Source organism: Arachis hypogaea, chromosome 3 (genome assembly GCF_003086295.3).
Source record: "Arachis hypogaea cultivar Tifrunner chromosome 3, arahy.Tifrunner.gnm2.J5K5, whole genome shotgun sequence".
NCBI lineage: Eukaryota > Viridiplantae > Streptophyta > Magnoliopsida > Fabales > Fabaceae > Arachis > Arachis hypogaea.
Genome location: NC_092038.1, coordinates 21,011,709 through 21,024,969, shown reverse-complemented (window position 1 = coordinate 21,024,969; position 13,261 = coordinate 21,011,709).

The following is a 13,261-nucleotide window of genomic DNA, read 5'->3' as shown; positions in this document are numbered from 1 at the left end:
TTAGTGATGTAAAAAAAATATTATGAGTCAGAATTTGTTTGAGTGTCAATAAATATACTACTTTTTTCTTCACTTATCATTTATTAGTTTAAATGTAACCCATTTATCAAAATTATATTTTTTTATTATTTTTATTACTTATCTAAAAGATTATGTACAAAATATTTTCACATTTTGTACAAATTTGAAGTTATCAAGGGATAGAATTCAGAATATCTAAATGGTCTAGTGATAGATTTAGAAAGTTGGGTTGAAATGTGAACTAAAGTTGTTTTTTGACATAGAAGACATGACCTAAAAGAGATATTTGGATAAGGTTAAGCCGATATTGGAATTGGATGTCTGTAAAAATGTTTAGTGTTTAAGAGACCTAGGTGAAAGACGCATTATAGACTAGTCGAAAGAATGAAGCAAAACTGCATGGGCTATGAGGCATTGAAAGTAAAGGCTTTAGTATGACTAACTACAAGATTTTTTTTAAGCATCTTGTTATGTTTTACTGTTTGTTTGAATTTTTGTATTATGTTGTGTGGTTTAAATCTGATACATGAAGACTAATAACTTAAGACACAAAGAAATGAATAATATTATCTGTTATGTGAATCTATCTTTTAAAATTATATTAGCTCACGATGATATTATAATTGTGTTGTATCTTTACTTAGTTTGCTTGAATGTATGGATTGATTGAACTTACTTATGTTGGAACTATCATATATCCCTATAGAAAGAAAATATAGATAAAATCTACTAGGATAAGTGAGGTTGAATTAGTATCTTCTTAGGAGACATGAATTTTGAGGACAAAATTCTTTTTTAAGGGGGTGAGAATGTAACATCCCAACTTTTTGAATCAAGTCATTTTTTATAACTAATTAATTAATTAAAATGGTAATGATTTAAGATTTGAATTTAAAATTTAAACACATGAAAACACTAGTAGTAGTAAATCTCTAACTGACAATAAACAACCTTTTAAAATATAGTCATAATTAATTCTACATTTATTAGATTTGAATGATATTTAGTTATATAAAAAGATAGGAATACTAGCTCTATTGCTTAAGTTCAGTATAAAATCAAATTCAAATTAAATTAGGTAGATAAATCGGTTACAAGTTCATAGTAGAAAATCGCGCTCTTATCAGCCAGCCTGATATACTAACAGTATTTTGGGAATATCTCAAGTTGTGGTTAACCGATTGACTTAGTTTAAAATTCGTTTTAAAGCTAATTCAATTCTCTATAAACTTGTCTCTGATAGCTATTTCCAAATTCCAAACGTAGAAAATGTTATAGGGCCCACAAAGTGACAATTCAGATTGAAGATTTTACCTAAATGCCTCCTAACATAATCTGCACATACCTGAGAGCTATTTGATCCTTCCTTTCTTATTCTATTCCCTTTTTCTATACAAAATATTCTAGTATACACAAAGTCTAGCTATGGAACAAGTCTCTCTTCACTAACAAACCGCATCTATTTGCATCAGAATACCTATCGAAACTTCACTCGAGGTAGGGGATTTTGTGCTAATTTTTATATGTCATGTTTTAAATATTTTTGAACATAGATGTTAACTTTGCATGTCATGGTTTAATGTCTCTTTTCTTCTTACGCATTATGCATTATAATAACGATCTTATGTACATTAAAAAACTGAGGGAATGATCCTTCGGTAAGGGAAGGTGACCCCCAAAGACAAAATAATCGAGATAATCCTTCGGTAAGGGAAGGTGATCGAATCGAGATAATCCTTCGGTAAGGGAAGGTGATCGACAAACTTTTGGGAACCTTCGGTAAAGGAAAGGGACTCCCATTAATTTTATATAATAAGATATCTTTGTTGATATAACTCTTTTCTTGTGTATGTCTAAATAACCTTGAATGTAAATTGAACTGAAGGAATGATCCTTCGGTAAGGGAAGGTGACCCCCAAAGACAAGATATCGATATGATCCTTCGGTAAGGGAAGGTGATCGATCGGGATGATCCTTCGGTAAGGGAAGGTGATTGCTAAAACGTTTGGGATAAGAACATTCGGTAAGGGAAGGAGACTCCCACCTTTTATACCGGTTTGAACTCAATACCTTCCATAAAAGCTACGAGGAAAAAGTAATGAAAAATACAATGAAAAGTATGATCATGATTGTTCTTCTTTTATCCTTTTTTTAATTTATGATTATGTTTATTATTGCATTTAAAGATCCTTCCTTTATTTTGTATGATGTATGATATTGTTTAAGATCTTTATTTTATTCAGATCTATTCTGTTTGACTTATCTATGGCGATGTTACTATTCTTCTCTTATTTATTATTTGTTTTGCCTTGCTTTATGGCCTATGAGGACATCATACCAAATTTTATGAGTTTATATTTATATGTTTTAACGCTATAGGCATTTTGTATGCATCACACATGTCATAACATAAGTAAATGAGAAGCATCTAAAAGTCACACCACTCCGACTAACAAGGACTTTTGAAAATAATAATTGAACGACATTGCATTATCATTGTTATTATTTTAAAACTCGGAGTGGCTGGAGATGGATACGATGACACCATATAGCTAAACTACTGAGAAACTTTTGTTTCTCACCCCTCTCTCCGTACCATCTTCAAGAAGGATGCAGCACAAAGCAATACACTGCTCAGTTGAGGTGAAAAGACAAGTACACTATTAGAAGTGAACTATCAAGAATGTAGATATGAAACATTAAGCGTTTACCTTAAGAAGGAAGAATATGCGATTGTTTTAGCCATAGTTATACAAATTAAGAGAATTAGGATTTTCTATGTGTCTTGTTTTATTTTTATTTAGTGATTGTAATTGTAACTATGATGTTTCTTGTTATGATTAATTGGCATGAGTAAAGCTTGTCATTGTTGTGCCTTCATAGTTTAGCACGCCCTTTTTCCATGTTAGAATTTCCAAATCTACTTATATATTTCAACTAGTAACTATTCTAATAAAAACTAGTTATCTAATATTTTTACACATATAAATTATTTAATATTTGTTTTAAAAGAAAAATTTTGCGAGGTTCAACTACTAAATATAATTCAAATAAAGCTTAACTCAGTTTAAGAGCATTAGGGTGTTACACCCCACCAACCCCCCTATTCAATCCCCTTTTACGCACCCTCCACTATAGATACCTCTTTTTCCCCTTCCCCATTCCACACACCACAATTCATATTCCTTCTTCCTCTTCTTACTTTCTTCCTTCCCTAACCCCCAAAAATCGTGCCTCAACCTCCCTCTCCCCCTATTATTTCTTTTTCTTCTTCTTTTCCCACCACCACTCCACTTTCACATACCCAATCTCCATTCCTTCTTCTTCCTCTCCCTCTTAACTCTTCTCCACAAGTCACACCCTTTTTTGCTCTCTTTTATTTTGCTCAGAGATGAGTAAACTTTTAAGTTTAGTGTTGTCATGCCACTCTTTTTCTATTTTTCATCAATGACACCAAAGGGAGGAGAACCTTCCTCAAGGAAGAGAAAGGACAAGGCATCACAATCCGGTGACTTCAAGTAAAATAGGTTTTCCTCTAAGTTACATGTGGATCACTTCCTTGAGATCACAAGCAAGAAGAAAGTGATTCCGGAAGTCAAGTTCGACCTCAAGCCGGATGAATATCCAGAGATTCTACAACAAATTGAGATAAGAGGTTGGCAATTGTTGAGCAATACACATACCAATGTGGGCCAATTGAAGGTCTAAAAATTCTATAGTAATGCGTCAATCACTTACAAGGATCTTACTCGTGGGATGAATGAGAAGAACTACCGAATTTATGTTAAGGGGAAAGTCTTAAACTTTAATCCAAGGATGGTTGGGGCGACTCTTCAACTCCCACCTCCAAATTATGGTTTGGATTTTTACAGTGAGAGGATGAGCCAGGACCAAAGGTATAATTAAATACTTACAGACATTTGTCTTTCGGAAGCTCAATGGAGGTTGAGTGCAGATGGGCAACTGAACCAACTAGGGCGGCATGACCTCAAGCCAATTGGTAGAGGTTGGTTGTATTTTATCCAATGCTCCATTCTTTCCACTAGCAACCACTCAAAATGCACTGTGGATAGAGCCATTGTTCCACAACAAATATATAGCATCGCCTCTAACATCTCAACGCGTGCAAAGCTAGCCTTCCCTCACCATATTTACCAGCTTTGTGAGGTCGCAAGAGTTCGCATGGATAATCTTTTTTCTATCCCCATAGAGCAATCGATCTCAAGGAAAACTATGGAGCATGCAAGAGAGTATGCAAGGGTTCCAAGGGGAGGTCAAGCCGAAGAAGAAGCTCAACAAGTTCCTCCACCACCTCTTATGCCTCAAGGGTACTACTTTCCACTTCAGGAGTATTGGCAGCAGCTGACATCGTCCCTTGAGCAGATGAGGATCACTCAAGATAGTCATGGTGTCCTCCTCCATTAGATTGTGGCAAAGCAAGAGAGTCAATACCACGAGCTTCGCCAAGTAAGGCAAGACATAAGGCGTCTGAGAGGACCATATAAAGCGCAGCCTAAGGAAGAAGATGGCCACCATGATGACTGAGGTGGTTGAGTTCTTTTTATCCTATTTCCCTTTCTATTATGCTGATGTTGTTTTCTTGTTTCTTGTTTTCTAGTATTTTCCACAAATGCATGATTTCTGATTTTCTGTTTTCTTTAGTTTCTAGTTCATTTTTAGTTTTATATTTTTTATTTTCAATGGTGTCTCATGTACTGTTCTCAAGTAGTATTAAAAAAAAGAAGAATAAAAGTGGTGTTTAATGTTAGAAAGTTAAGTTTATTTTACAATTACCTTGCTACATTATATGTGGTGGTATATATATACTTGTGGTTGTGATTGCACTAAAAAAATAATGTGTGAGATTCCTTGAACAAGAGGAAATTTGACTCTTGAGGAACAAGAATTTAGAGAAGTGTTATGAAATCTCCACAAGTAAGCAAGAGGTTGATCCTTGAACCAAAAGAATTGAAAAGAAAAACAAGAAAAAGAGAGAAAAAAAGAGCAAGAAAAAGAAAAATAATGATGAAAAAATAAAATGAAAGCTAAGTTGTAAAACTCTGAGCATCAATGGCTAAGACCCAATTATGTGTTTGTGATGTCCATAGTCCAAGGACGACTTGGGTGATTAGATCCGAGGGGTGCTTCATCACTCGACAACTTGGACCAACTAGTCTGGGATTGTCGATTGAAAATCCGTTACACAAGCTACCTTGAGACAAGACATTTAACAGTCCAAAAAGGCTCTATGCATCAATTTTTGGAATCAAAGTCTTATGTATATGCTTGTGGTGTAACCGTTTTAAGGAGAAGCTTGGGTAACTAGATCTGCAAGGTGCCTTATCACCCGGTAACTTGGACTAATTGGTCTGGGATTACCGATTGAACGCTCACTATCAAGAGTTGCCTTGAGACGGAGCATTTAGAGTTGTCAACATAAAAGTTCTCTCTAAGTTCAAAGAAAAGGGAATTCAAGGATCAATCTGGACTTAATGGAAATGAGATTTCATAACATCATCCGGGTTCTAGTTCCTTTAAGGTATTGACATTTCCAAGTCTTCAAGGAACAAGGAAAAGTAAAGGAGCATTCATGATCACAAGGTTGCTAAACCCCACTCTTAGAATAAGCATGAGCTTCAATGGAACTTCAACTTTTAACCGACCCCACTTTAGCTTTTCGGTGCTTAAGTTGCTTGAGGACAAGCAATACTTTAAGTTTGGTATTGTGATGTGTGAACATCATTAGTATCTTTTCTATATGATTTATATGGAATTCTATTGATTTGTTAGAGAATTTTAGTGGATTATGCCCCCCATTGGATGCTACTTTGAGTTGTTGTGGGTTTTGATTGATTTCAGGTAGCATTTGGATGAAGATTTGATGAAAAGTGCATGAAGAAGCAAAGGAGCTTCTGGGTACGCATCATGCATGCGTACGCATCACTAGAGCAGCAAGGGAGGTCATACGAACGCATGTGCTGCACATACGCACGATTGGAAGAGCTCAACAAAGCCAATTCTCCACTGTATAGGTGGCTTTAAATGCCACGACTCAGCGTTTAGCGCCAAGTGCTTCGTAAATCCTGCCTATCTTTCTAGATAGCTCGTGTTAAATGGCCAGCCATCACCGTTTAGCGCTGAGACTCTTATTTTGCATGCAAGGCTTTTTGGATGACTGGCGCTGCGGACCACACGTGAATATTGAATCATCAGAACCATATCTTTTGATTTCAAATCAATTTACTAATTAGAAAAACTTTGTTATAGTTTTATTTAAGTTTTAAATCAATTTTAATTAGGACTATAAAGAGGACAGAGATCCGCCCTCGCGGGACTTCTCTTCTCCTAATTTGGATTCCGCAATTTTACACTTTTCTCTGCTAGGATTTTATTCTCACTATGAGTAACTAAACCTCCATTGTTAAGGTTAGGAGCTCTGTTTACTTTGATGGATTAATAATTGTTTGTTTTTTTACTCTTGGATTAAAGGAGATTGAAATACCTAGGAATAGGAATTCAATCACTTGGGATTTGCTATAAACTAAATCATTGCATAATCAAGGTAGTTGATATTGAATATTAATCCGCATATTTAAACATCTATAAAGCCTTAACTCCATTCTCATTCTGTTTTCTCGACCATTCATTGTTTGCTTTCCTTAATTTACTGTCTTTTATGCTTTTGGATACTCTAAACTCTTATTTCAACTTGTCTAACTAGAACAAATAATCAATCATTGCTTTCTTAGTCCATTAATCCTCATGGGATCAACACTCACTCACATAAGTTTATTAATTGGTATGACCCAGTGCACTTGTCGGCAAGTTGTGGTTAGAAATTCCGCACCAGGGGTCGACCTCATGGTCCCTTTCTGACCACGCCAGGCTAGCTCAAATATCTCATAGTGGTCATTGATTACTTCACCAAAAAGATCGAAGCAGGCCACAATAATAGCTGCCCGATGCAGGAAGTTCCTTTGGAGGCAAGTAATCAACCGCTTCGGAATCTCGAAAATTGTCATCTCCGACAATCATATTCAATTCTCCAACAAAAATTTTTGGAGTCTCCTTGAGTGGTTGGGGATCCAATAGTGCTTCACCTCCGTCGAGGTAGAAGCCACCAAGTTGATAATCCTAAAGGAGATCATGAAGATACTGGAACAAAAGAAAGGTGATTGGGCGGAATAGCTCTGCTCAGTCCTTTGGTCCTACCGCACGATACCATAGTTGGCAATGGGAGAGACCCCTTTTCAATTAACTTACAATACGGAGGCTGTGATCCCAGTAGAGATTGGGGAACCCAGTCCCAGGTTCCTTAGCGGCGCGGTTGACCGAGGGCAGGGCTAGACTTGCTGGATAAAGTTCAAGACCTAGCTAACCTAAGAAAAATAGTACTTAAGCAATGATTGGCCCTGATGTATAACCGAGACATCAGCAAAAGATCCTTGGAGGTAGCGGAACCCAGAATTCCAGAGAAGGCAAGTTAGCAGCAAAATAGGAAGGATCCTAGCGTATTCGGGAAGCATGCGGCAAGGGAGCATATAAGTTGGAACGACTTGATGATTCGACCATCCCCAGAACTTGGAACATCGTCAACCTTAAGAGATTCTACTCATAAGAAGTATAATTTGTAAAGGGTTTAGCCCCTATGTATCTTTGCGTCCTTCCTCGTTTAGTTATTTTCTCATGGGTACTCTTTCCTCACCTCTCGGCCTACCAGGGACCTAAGAAAGGTTTTAATGAGACCCAAATAATAAAACGATTTTAAGATATTTCTCTTTAGTTTCTCTTACAAGTACTAAAATATACAAGGATAATTGCTAATGTTATATACTTTAAAAATATTTGGAGGAAAGTAACACAAGCGGCACCCTAGTCTTGATCAACCTGGTAGCCAAAAGGCCATCCGCACAGATATCCAAAAGATGAAACAGCATTTACAGAAAAAGAGTACCAACCAACACGGTCTCGCAACAAGTCGGCCCGTCGGGTATAAATACAGAATACAAAGAAATCCAGTATATGGCAAACATAAAAATAAAGAGACAGGGAAGCTGCTACACTCTCTTCTCAACATTGAGGTCCTCAATCTAGCCATCGCGAATTGTCTTGAAGGCACCAATCTGGGAGATGTCAAAGTCGGGAGCAAGAAGAGCTACCTGCAACTTCAGAGATTCCTTGGTGGTAGAGATGGTCTCTTTTGCATTCCAGACGACCTCTTTATTTCTCTTCCTCAAGGTATCCACCAAAGCCTTGGCAGCCTTCATCTTCTTCTCGGCCTCCGTCACCCGAGTCTCCACCTTCGCGGCCTCTGACCTCTGTAGCATCTCCAGATCCTTAAGGCGTTGAACCTCACTAGCAGCCTCTTGAACCGACTTCTCCGCCTTAACCCTGGCCTCTTCAGCCAGTTCCTTCTCTTGATGAGCCGTCACTAGGTCCACCTGAGCCTGGTGGAGATTGTCGTCTAAGACGTGAAATTACCCTAGAAATGTCTCCGTCTTGCGTACCACGACAGCTAAGCGAAGCAAAGAGCGATAAACCCACTTTGCTTGCGTTGCCACATCACAGTCAGCAAAGAATTCCTCAGTCCCCAGGAGTAGCTGCTCGTCAATAAAGGCAGGGATGTCGAAGGACTTCTCCATCACAGAGGGGAGAATGACCCCTTTTTCCCTTTTTGCCAGGCGCGGTCTTCCTCTTCTTCCGAGGTGACAATGCAAAATACCAAGACACCTACCCACATATTGACGACTGGCATTTCGATCACTCATCACATGGCGAGGGTTCAATGGCCTATTCCCAAATATGGCCGTCAACACCTCAACAATTTTCTTACTTTCTTGGCTCAAACCTTTGTAAGTCACTTTAACGAGGTAGTCGGCCATAGCTTCATACTTTCAGTACGCAGGGAACTGGTGCTCCCCTTCTAGGGAGGCCAGAAGGGGTGATGACCCCTGGCCGGCCCTACCTTGAAGTACTCCTCCTTGAACCTGTGAATCGAATCCTCGAATAGACCAATGATCTTCCAGTGATCTTCCAGCTACGCACAGCCTAGAAGGACATGCACCCTTTCTTTAACTTATCCTCCCTATGGGGCACGGTCAGCGGGAAGAAGAACAAGAAGACCTCCACCACGGCAGGGATTTCCAAATACTCGCACGCGAGCTCGAAATATCTAATAGCGGCCATCTATTAGGGTGGAGCTACAACGTGGCAATGCTACACTAGTTCAGGAGTCCGATGATGAAATTAAAGAATGGGAATCAAACTCTAACAACGTCGAACATGGGTTTCTAAATCCACATCTTGTCAGGAACCTAAGGAGCATTCGGGTTGATATAGTAGACTCGCTCGTAGGCTTGGAAAATGAAAGCTCGTATTGTTCTTCCGCGGTGGCACCCCCACCGCAGATTGCTCCAGCGTCCTAGAGTTATTGGAGGGGGTCTCCACCACTTCCGTATTGCACCAAAAATATGTCCGGGGCATCCCCCAAAACAGAACCCAAAGCGAAGAAGGAAGCTAAGGAAAATGGCAAAAATAAGCGTAGGAAAGTAGAAAAGCTTGCGAAGAAGAAGAAGTGGAATTAGAGGAGGGGGAAAGCAAAACTGAAGCCAAATTTTAAATGGTGGCTCCCCAAAAATCGCAAATTGAAAGGACTGAAGGGGTGATATGGTGAATTCGGCCCCCATGGCAATAAATGTCCTTCCAATCAAACTGACATGATGCCTCAAAAGTTGCAAGCACGTCCACCACGATTAGGAGCTTCTGGAAACCATATCTAACACTTAATACTGCAAATATGAATCGTATCTTTTCGATTTAAGGACCACCCGAGTCTTATAAAAGGATAACCATGATTATTCTAAGGTATGCATGATAACCTTAACTTTTGACCTCGTAAACACTCTTCAGACTTTAGCATCGGAGTGTCATTGCAAGTCCATCCCCCATCCAATTCTTATCCAGCACCACGGAGTGCCATAGCAATGGCACACCCACTATCTAGTCGCAGTCCCATCGAGTCAGGTCAGACATGAACATATATTTATTTTGTTCTCATTTTAAACAATATGTGTACATGCAAAAAAATGTAGATATTTGTGTATATTGATAGTTATTATATTTGTTTAAAAAAACCTATGGGGTTAGTTAAAGAATATTTATAATTTTTTTAGTTTTTTTTTATCAAATTTGTATATAAGAATCCGTTTGGTTGGTGTTTATGTTTATTAGGTTGCGTTTGTTTATAGGTACGTGACATTGAAATAGGAGCACAAAGACACAACAATATGTTTGATAGATAAGACATGGGTAGAAATATTGTATCCAAAGACATTAAATTAGTGTATTTTGTGTGCTTTCTATCAAGAAGGACACGAAACACTAACAAAAGACAACTTATTTTTCATTTTTTCTTTTATTAATTTTAACAAATTTTCATAATTATATTTTTTGTCATTATATTTTTCTTCCTAATTACTTTTTTTTATAAAAAAAGAGAATAAATTAGATTTTCATTATTTTTTTTAGTTTGTCACCAAACAAAATACAAAAATACTAATTTTTGTATCTCTGTCATTTCTGTCTTGTTCTCGGTGTCTTATCTTGTCCTGTTTTTAGAGCCAAACGCAATCTTAAAGTCATGAACATAGTTACACACGTACAATGTTTATTTTGTGAGACATAAAAAAGAAAGAGACATGGTTACATACAAAAGTACATAGAATACGTGTATTTTGTATCTCTCTAAAACGATGCAACACGAATTTACAACGTGAGACACAATATGAACTTTATTTTTGGACGAATTTACCCTTAATATTTTTTAAAAAATTTAAAATTTATCCTAATACATTTAACCTTTTCACTATCTTCTTCTCTCTTGCATTCTCACTACTATAACAACTTTCTTACTCTCTTTCAAATCAATTTCACTTTTATCCTCCGCTGCAGTCACGAAACAATTCTTTTTTTTTTCATTTTCTTCTCTCTCAAATTTGACCGTGAAACTCCGCTTGCCTTTGAGCCTCTGCATCTCGCCATACCTTCTTCCTTCATTGTCACGGTTGTCACCGCGTCGCCCCACCTTTATCATTGTATTTCGTCACCGCCATGGATCTTACTATGTCATTATCGTCATTTTCAAATCTATTTAGACTCCCTCTTTTCCTTTTTTTACCATGTTTGCACTTTTGTATTGCCTTCTTCTTTGCTTCTGTCATTGTTTCTCAATCCTCATCACATTCCTTTCACCTTTATTTTTGTTTTTTGATTTTGTATCAATTTTGATTTTTAAAATATAATTGTTGAATTTTTTTTACTTTGTTTTAATTTTTTTATTTTATTTTTTTGGTGACTTTTTAACTTTTTTATTTAAATTGTTGAACTAGTAATTGATTTAGATTGAGGTTTAAAAATTAATAGTGATGGTGAAAATAAATGATAATGATAGTGATAATGGTTATACTTGAAATAAAATAATTTAAATTAGATATTTGTATTCTGTGTATTATTACTAAATATGAAAAACAAAAATTTGCATATATATATGTATGTCAATGTCTACTTAGCTTGTATATTTATGTTTGTGTTTGTGTCTAAATGACACTGACTAGATGCAGCCTGAGTTCAAAAACAAATTTCGGACAATTGTTGCATACGCTAAGGTGTATCAATCATATTAGTATGAAAATATTGATTGTGCTCAACGATGTTGCCGTTGTGGACTGTAACAAAATCACACAACCAAATCAATTAAAAAAAAATAACTAAGAATCTTAATTTCTTTTCTTTATTTTTAAATAGAATTTTAAATTTTATTTTTTATGTTTATAAAAAGTGACATATATGTTTAAATTTTTCTTTCTTTAAGTATTAGAAGGATAATTAAAAAATAAATTAGAATTTTCAATAATTACTCTAGTTAAAATATAGTAGTGATTTTGAGAAACATTAATCGTGAATAAACACTGTAGGCCGACCTCTACATTGTCATCTTGTGTGTTATTTCCGAAGAAGAATTGATTTTGGAGGAGGGGGAGTCACAATGACATCATTATACACATATAAAAACCTTAATTTACAGTTTTTTTCTTTTTGTTCACTTATCTCCACTATTTAAGAAATTAGAATGATGATCTAGTCACAATGACATTATTATACACATATTAAAACATTAATTTATGATTTTTCTCTTTTTTATTTCACTTATGTCCACTATTTAAGAAATTACTATAATAGAATGAGTTCATACTCAATCCCGATTTTGACGATCTTAAAATGTTTCAACTATTAAACGGTCTTAGTTATGAAATATGCTGTTTGAATCTTTTAATAATGATCAAATAACCTTTCTTTAATTTTATTTATTAATATATTAATTAGTTCTTCAAATATTACTTAATTTTAAAACCAATTTTTTATTTTTTAGATTATTATTTTATTATTCATCCTATATTTTATATTTACAATTCTAGTATTAATAATTTGATATTCTATCAGTATCTATTTTTAATATCCTATCCAATTTTATTTTGAGTTTGAAATTCTGATCTTATCTTTTCATTCCTAAGATTAACAATTTTATATAGCGTAGTTTGTAAACTCGAACAGTCACTCCACATAAGCTGAAACAAGCCTCAAGGTAGTGGAACACCAAGATGTAAATTGTTTTACTCATCTCTAAATACACTCAATCCCGTGCTAATCACTCACATATCACAAAAAAATAGATCTAGGCTTTACCTATATTTTAGTATATGTTGATGACTTAATCCTAACAGCAGATGATATGCATAAAATTGACGTTATTAAGAAGATGTTGGACACCGAATTTAAGATTAAAGATATTGAGAAGTTGAAATTCTTCCTAGGATTAGAAGTGGCATGCAACACTGATGGAATTTTCTTGTATCAAAGAAAATATACACTGGATTTGTTGAAGGAATACAATTTGTTGGATGCAAAACCTACTTCTACTCCCTTGAATTATTCAGTAACACTATCAAAAACTATAGGCATGCCTCTAGATGATTTAAAGCCTTATAGGAGGTTAATTGAACGACTCATCTACCTCACTAACACAAGACTAGACATTAGTTTCGCTGTTAGTAAGCTAAGTCGATACTTAGTTTATGCAACTGATGTTCACTTTAAGGATGCCCTCCACATTTTATGCTATCTCAAGCAAGCTCTTGCCAAGGGCATTTTCTTCCCAACTCAATCTCACCCAAACATAACTGGT